This window comes from Echinops telfairi, unplaced genomic scaffold (assembly GCF_000313985.2).
Source record: "Echinops telfairi isolate 266 unplaced genomic scaffold, ASM31398v2 ScPeMD7_9;HRSCAF=40, whole genome shotgun sequence".
In the NCBI taxonomy this organism is placed as follows: Eukaryota; Metazoa; Chordata; class Mammalia; order Afrosoricida; family Tenrecidae; genus Echinops; species Echinops telfairi.
This window is the reverse complement of record NW_022103906.1, coordinates 58,734,888-58,741,936: the sequence shown is the minus strand read 5'-3', so window position 1 is coordinate 58,741,936 and position 7,049 is coordinate 58,734,888.

Sequence of the window (7,049 nt, the reverse complement as noted above, 5' to 3'; positions counted from 1 at the left end):
GTTGTTGTTCAACGACTTCAGGAGATAGGAGATGATCAAGACATTTGAGTGGCACAGGAGAAATTATCAAAAAAAAATAAGGAATACCAATTGATTACCAATTGAAGTGTCTCAACAAACTTTAAGCATTGGAGGTCTTCTTTATCTGTTCCAAGAAAGTCGACAGTTACCTGATCATCCAACAGGGAGAGATCTGTACTTCTGTCCCTTCTAAAGAAAGTGGCCCAACAGAATGTAGAAATTATTGAAAAATCTCACTAATACCACATGTGAGTAAAATGTTTTAAGACATTTTAAGATGCTTCTAGCAATACATTGAGAAGAAGCTGCCAGAAATTCAAGCAGGATTCCGAAGAGAACCTCTCAGGAGGAATATCACTGCTGATGTCAGATGGGTTCAAAGCAGAGAATACCAAGAGATGTTCCTTATGCTCTATTGATGATGCCAGGGCATTCAACTGTGTGTTTCCTAGGCATTTCAGTGTGCTGAAACGAACTGGTATTGGCCAGTCAGAACAGAAAAGTCATGTGGTGTACTCCACTGGCCGTGACATTTCATGGGAAGGCACAACATTCATGGACAAAGAACCCTTCAAGATCTATCTTAAGTACAATAGTGTCTGTGATAGGCCAATATCTATATGCCAACAAAGAAGTCCAGTTAATACAATTATTATTCAAATTTTCATATCAATCACTAAAGGTAGGGCTGAAGAAATTGAGGCATAAATTGATCAAACATGCAGTCAAGATACGTTGATAATTATTGGCGATTTATGGGAAAGTTAGAAACAGAGAGGATTAGTAGTCGGAAAATAGGGCCTTGGTGATAGAAATGAAGCTGGAGATGACATGATTGAATTTTTCAAGACCATCAAAGTCTTCATTACAAATACCATCTTTCATCAACATAAATGACAATTATACCTGTGGACTATACTGGAATCACATTGACTACCACTGTGGGAAAATATGATGGAGAAGCTCAATATTAGCAACCAAAAGAAGGCTAGGAGTTCACTGTGCATCAGACTATCAGTTGAAATTGAAGAAAATTACAACCAATCCATGACAGCCAAAATATGATCTTGCATATTTACCATCTGAATTTAGGGAATATTTCAAGATCAGATTTGATGCATTCATTAAACAATAATGGCAAAAGACCGGGCGAGTCATTGGATGACATGAAGGACATCGTACATGAAAAAGCTAAGGTCATGCAAAAGACAAGAAAGAAAGAAAGAAAAGGCCAAAGCGGATGTCAGAAGAGCCTGAAACTTACTGGTAAGATTACCCCTTTGAAGTCCCCCTAAAAGTTATCAAAGCCTTTTGAGCTGACCTCTGTTCCTAGAATTGAACTGGTTCAGCACGTCCCTGAAGAAGCCGCTGTTTTCAGCCTGCTTGTTTTATGGGAAGGCATGCTTAAAAGTATCAGACAGATGCCTTGCTGAGAGAAGCTGCTTGCACCCATCCATGGATCACAATGACATTCAGTGACATCGGACTTGACACATTTGGTGGGAATAAGCCCAGGCATGTATGACCTGGTGCTCCAGTGGCAACACGTTTTAACTTACCCTCATATTTTTTTTCTATTTCTGGGTCTTTATTCTTTTTTTATAAATCATTTTATTAGGGGCTCATACAACTCTTACCCTCATATTTTGTAGCTATATATTGTTTGCCTCATGATTGGATTGGGTTTATATACATGGGGGAAGAAGATCAATAAATGTAATATGTCATTCTCATTAATCATATCAAGAATACACGTTATCAGTGAATTATCACTGCTGATGTTTTCCTCAACTACTCTCTTTAGCTCCCTCCTCGTACTGCCTGCTACACTGTGGAGCAAGGTCACCATGCATGTCCCCCTTGTGAAGGATAGCAAGTGCCTTGAACTTGTGCTGCATAGGAGATGTGCCTCCAGCGTTTTCAGCTTCAAAGGGGGAAAGGAGCATTATTTAATGTGCACCTTATGTCACACTGAAAGTCGTCTCAACGGTTACATTCCACATTGTGGATAAGCCCTCAATTCCCTTTTTCTACCTCCAGTCTTTGAAATCTCTCTGTTTTGACCATGTTTGAAAGTCCGGATCAAGCGGCATCTCCTTGGCTGAACACTCCTCCCTGCTTCCTTGTCCCTCCCCTCGTTTGCAGCCCGTTCAGCATTTTCAACTGTGTGTTCACACTCTCCTTTTGGTCTTAATGTCAGAACTCCCACCCGATTAAGACCCCATTCTCAGCTAAGCAGTTTATACTCTTTACACTGTTTACTGAAGTTGCTCGTTTCGTTGGCTCTTGTAAATCCTCCGTAGCTCGGCGTGTGATGGCTTCAAGATGTCAAAGCTGTCATGCACTTAGGCCTGCTTCTCCCTTCCGGCACCTGGGCACGTATGTGTGCCCTCGCTGTGCTTTACCTCTGACCTCGTGTGCCTGCCTTATTACAAAAGAAAACCACTCTCTGTGGTATGGCTCTTGAAATGTCAACATGTTGTGAAAAGATCGAAGCTGACCAAGCCCTGGGCCTTTCTTGTTGGAAGTGCTCGTGTTACAGAGCCTGGGTGCCTCCCCTCTCTTGGCTGGCCCAGACGCCATCTGGGGTGAGGGGTGGGGGGTGGGGAGCTGCTGCTTTCTACATCGCACGTATGCAGCGTCACGTGGGAGAAAAGGGAACAGAGACCATGAGAAACCATTGAGTCGGCAGATCAGGACGCCGCCCCGCATGTGGGGTGGCAAGCTTTGCTTCATGGAATGTGCAAAGTCCCTTCTTGGGGTGGGGGTCGTGGTGGGGGTGGGGGGAGCGGCCAGTGGAGTTCAGCAGGGCCACAGGGGAGGGAGAGTCTCCCCCAAAGTGCTTGGAATATTTATGACCATGGCCACAATGTGTTTCCTTTTAACCATATCTTAAATCTAAAGATAGCTGACTATTGTTTATGCAAACTTTCCACAAAAGTATAACAAGAAATTTGCTTTCTTTCTCGCGGTTTCTTCCCCACCCCCACCTTAGCCATATGTTTTCCTCTCTGTTTCTTGTCATACCTTCCTCCAAAGTCCTTCTCAGACTCTTTCTGCATCCGAGAGATTTGCCTACAGCTCACTTCTCAGTGTGACCCTCTCCTTTCTCTCCTCAGACCACGCACTTTTAAAATAAGCCCTGCACAACATATGCACAAAGGCGTTTGAGACAGTTGATGTGTGGATTGTTTGAAGAGCTGTAAGAGGCCCCCAACAAAATGATTTAATTAAAAAAATAAGCCCTAGATTTTAATTTTTGGATAACCTTCACATCGGCCTACCACAGTTTCCAGCACGATGTCTAACTCACTTTATACCGGCAATGTGGCTATTTTTAAAAGTTAGTCAGAGTTCTACCATTAACCCACTACTTGCTATTACTCCCAAATATTTAGGTTCACTGAAAATGAACCCAAAAAATGCCATCTCTGCTTAAGCCTTAATACCACAAATCTCCCAACACTCTACTTGACCTGGGGCACTGGTGGCTTGGCGTCACCCTGCCTTGCCAGAACCAGGGTTCCGATGTGGTGCTGGCGGTCCTGTCCTGGCTGTGGGTTCGAGTCCTGGAGAGCTGCTGGGCTGTGACAGGAAGTGCAATCGCCATCAGGTTGGTTCCAACTCAGGGCGCTTTGTGTTGACTGCCCACAGGTTTCCCAGGTTGTGAGCTTTGTGGACGTAGACTATGCCATCCTTCTCCCATGGGGTGGCTGCTGGATTTGAACCATAAACCGTCTGTTAGTAGCAAATGCTTTAAGCATTGTGCTTCTAGGACTCCTTCAACAGGTTTCACCTAATTCACAAAGAATGCCTGCCTTGAGCACTGTGGTCCTTTAACAAGAAAATGAGGCTCAAGTTGATAGTATGTATTGTGAATCTTTCATAACTTCAGAAATGAATAAGATGTTTGAAACACATGGCACATATGCCCAAAGAAGGATTATGCAGAAATACATCTGCGTGTATTATGCCATTGTTGAGACAGTCATTTTTGTGCAACAGCTATTTGAAGAACTATTCTGTTTTCCTCCTGGCTGCTAGGCAGCCGGTAGCTTCTGGGAACACACAGTAAAATTAGGGCTCCTGGACTCTAGGAAACTTGAATTATACAGGAAGGTCGCCCAGACCCATGGAAAATCACAACTGGGTGCAAAGGTGCAGGCTGCCCTGGGAGAGTGCACCTGCCTGGAGCAGATCCAGGTTCCAGGACTCGCCCACCTGCGCACCCACTGTGAGCTTGGCAGCCAGATCGCTCATCTGACCTTGGCAGCTCAGCGTTTGGTGGTCCGTTACAAAAATGGGGATGGATTCTGCCTTTCTTGTCTCACTGTAATTCCTGTGCGAGTGAACTGAGATGCATGGAACCTGGACCTCCGGGGCGAGCTTCAAAGCCAGTGTTCACCTTCAGGGAAGCCACTTTGCATGGCTCTGCTGGGGAAAGTCTTACAGGCCATTGAGATTTAAGCTGGGCCTTTAGAGAAAATTGAGATCCTGCCAAGTACAGAGAGGTTGACTATTCCAGGTATAAGTAGCAAAGGCTTCGAAAACAGGTGAGACAAAGATACATTTGGAAAACGCAGGATATATGGTTCATCTTTCCCCCAAATGAGGACGAGAAGCCTCTTGGGTTGAAAAGCACCTAGTACCAAGTTGGGACACCTGTGGAATCAAACTTGCCCGTGATTGTGGAGTGCTGGAAGACCAGTCAGCATCGCTGTCTCTGGTACGTGGGCTCACCAGGGCCACAGCCAACTTGAGGACAACCAGTGACAACAGACAATATTTAACAGTGTGTGTGTGTGTGTGTGTGTGTGTGTGTGTGTGTGTGTGTAGCATTCATAGATACAGTTTCCAACAATTTTGCTTACAAAGCGCTAAAGGTGACACTTTGGAAGCTTGTCATATATGATTACTTTACGCCCAGGCGTCAGATGAAGGCACTACCCCTGCTTTCCATTATTGTCTAAACTCTACCTTTCACTGGTGCTGTAGTGGTTACGCATCAGACTGTTCACTACAAGGTCAGCAGTTCAAAACCACCAGCCCCTCCACAGAAGAGAGCCGGGGCGTTCTACACCTGTAAAGAGTTTCAGTCTCAGAAGCCCATGGGGCAGGGCTGCCCTATCCTACAGGGTCACCACGAGTCCACCTTGACTCGGTGGCAGGGAGTGTGTGTGAGTTTGGGTTTTGGCTTCTTCAACAGGAATCCCTGCTGCCATCCTTCCCCAATCATTGAACCTCTGGGCCCTTTGCTTTTCTTCTCAGTGGAATGACAACATCCTGGTCGTCGGGAACATTTCCCAAGCATATCACCTGTCGTGCCTGGCAGAGTTTTGGGCTCAAGACAGGTGTTGCTAGTGCGATGCTATGCTAACAAACCGTACTTCCTTCTCCGTTCTGCCTTGGTCACCAGGCCTGAGAGGCAGAATCCACTCGCAGTTCTATGGGTAGGGCTTCAGATGCTCATTTACCAGATCCACCACCACCATCACCACCCCCAGGACAAATAGGTTAAAGTTTGACTGTGGTTTCTTAAAATATCTTTTTAGGAAACAGAATGGTACTTTTTTCCCCTTTCTTTTTTAACTGCCTCTCTGACATGATTCTAAGAAACCTAACACAAAGCTGTGTCCCTGCCAAGCCAGGAGGGCTTGGACTAAAGTGGATTCTACCGAAATGTTCAACCACAACATTTTCCAAAGGCATGAAATCCTTTGAACAACACCTGCCTCGATTTCTGAGAACCCTGGGTAGTTTTCAGGACTGCACAGAGGTGTGAAGATTTCTGCCATCCGTATACCAGGCAGGCCTGTGACTCCTGCCTGCACAGCACAGGTCCATGGGACTTTGGGCTCTGGATTCGGTGCCCCTCTCACTCCGTCCTCTCACTCTGCAGCACAGTGAGAGAAAGCCTGTGCAGGGCTCTCCGTGGCAGATAGAAGAAGCAGGAGAATTAAACTTTTAACCACCTTTCTATATTTTTGCCTGTTAATTCACCTCATGTGTGTATAAGCAACGCCAATGACTGTCTGGAAACATCACGTTCCAAAAGTATTCAGATTTTACCAGAACCCACAATCAGAGGATTATTGGTGAACATGAGCCTTCTACCATTTCTGCAGTTTGTTGCTGTCCCAACAGCAGTGGGAGCAGGCGATGCCTTAGTTATATTCGCATGTTCTCTACAGACGTGGGGCTAGATGCTCACTGAGGGACTAGCTGACGGACGGAATGCATGACTGCGGAGGCGTGATACGGGGAATGGAGGCAGTTGAGACAGGTGACTTCTGACAAGGTCCGTAAAGGTGGCTCAGGCCCACATTGTATTTTCCAAATGAAGAGCCTGTGAAATAAAGGCACATTCTTTCGAGAAGCTTCTAAGTAGCCTCACATGGTTGTGGTGTTGATACATTCTGAGGAGGCATTCTTGTCACTATTTATTTATTCTTTAAGAAAACAATTGATACAGAAAACAATTTGAAATCGAACACATTTGCATGTTTTAAAAATGAGTAAAGTTAGAATTGTGCTCCTAAGTTAGGCTGATTGTATGATTCTATCCTCAATTATGTCTAAGCTGGTCTGTGAACTACTGACCCCATGCAGCCCCCTAACATTGGCTCCTGCGCAGCCTGAGAGCTGCCCGCACACCTGCATGCACACAGTACAGGTGCAGCAGTCGACACAGGGAAAAGAGCCAGGGAGGTATTCATAGGAGGGTAACAAGAACAGATAACTATTTAGAATGTCTGGTCAGCTTGTTATATCTCGCTAACTTTTTTTCTGATTAAAAAGGAATATGTATTTATTGCAGGAATGCTGCAAAAGACAGGACAGCAGAAAAGAAGCAAACACGACTTAGCCACCATCATGACCCCTCAAGATGACCACCAGTATTAATTTCATGTTTTTAAACAAAATTGGAACCACACCACCCTCGTGGGGTCTCGATGACTCAGAATCGGCTGGATACGGTGGATTTTGTTTGCTTTCTATTATGTATGACAACCCCCCCACCCCCCACC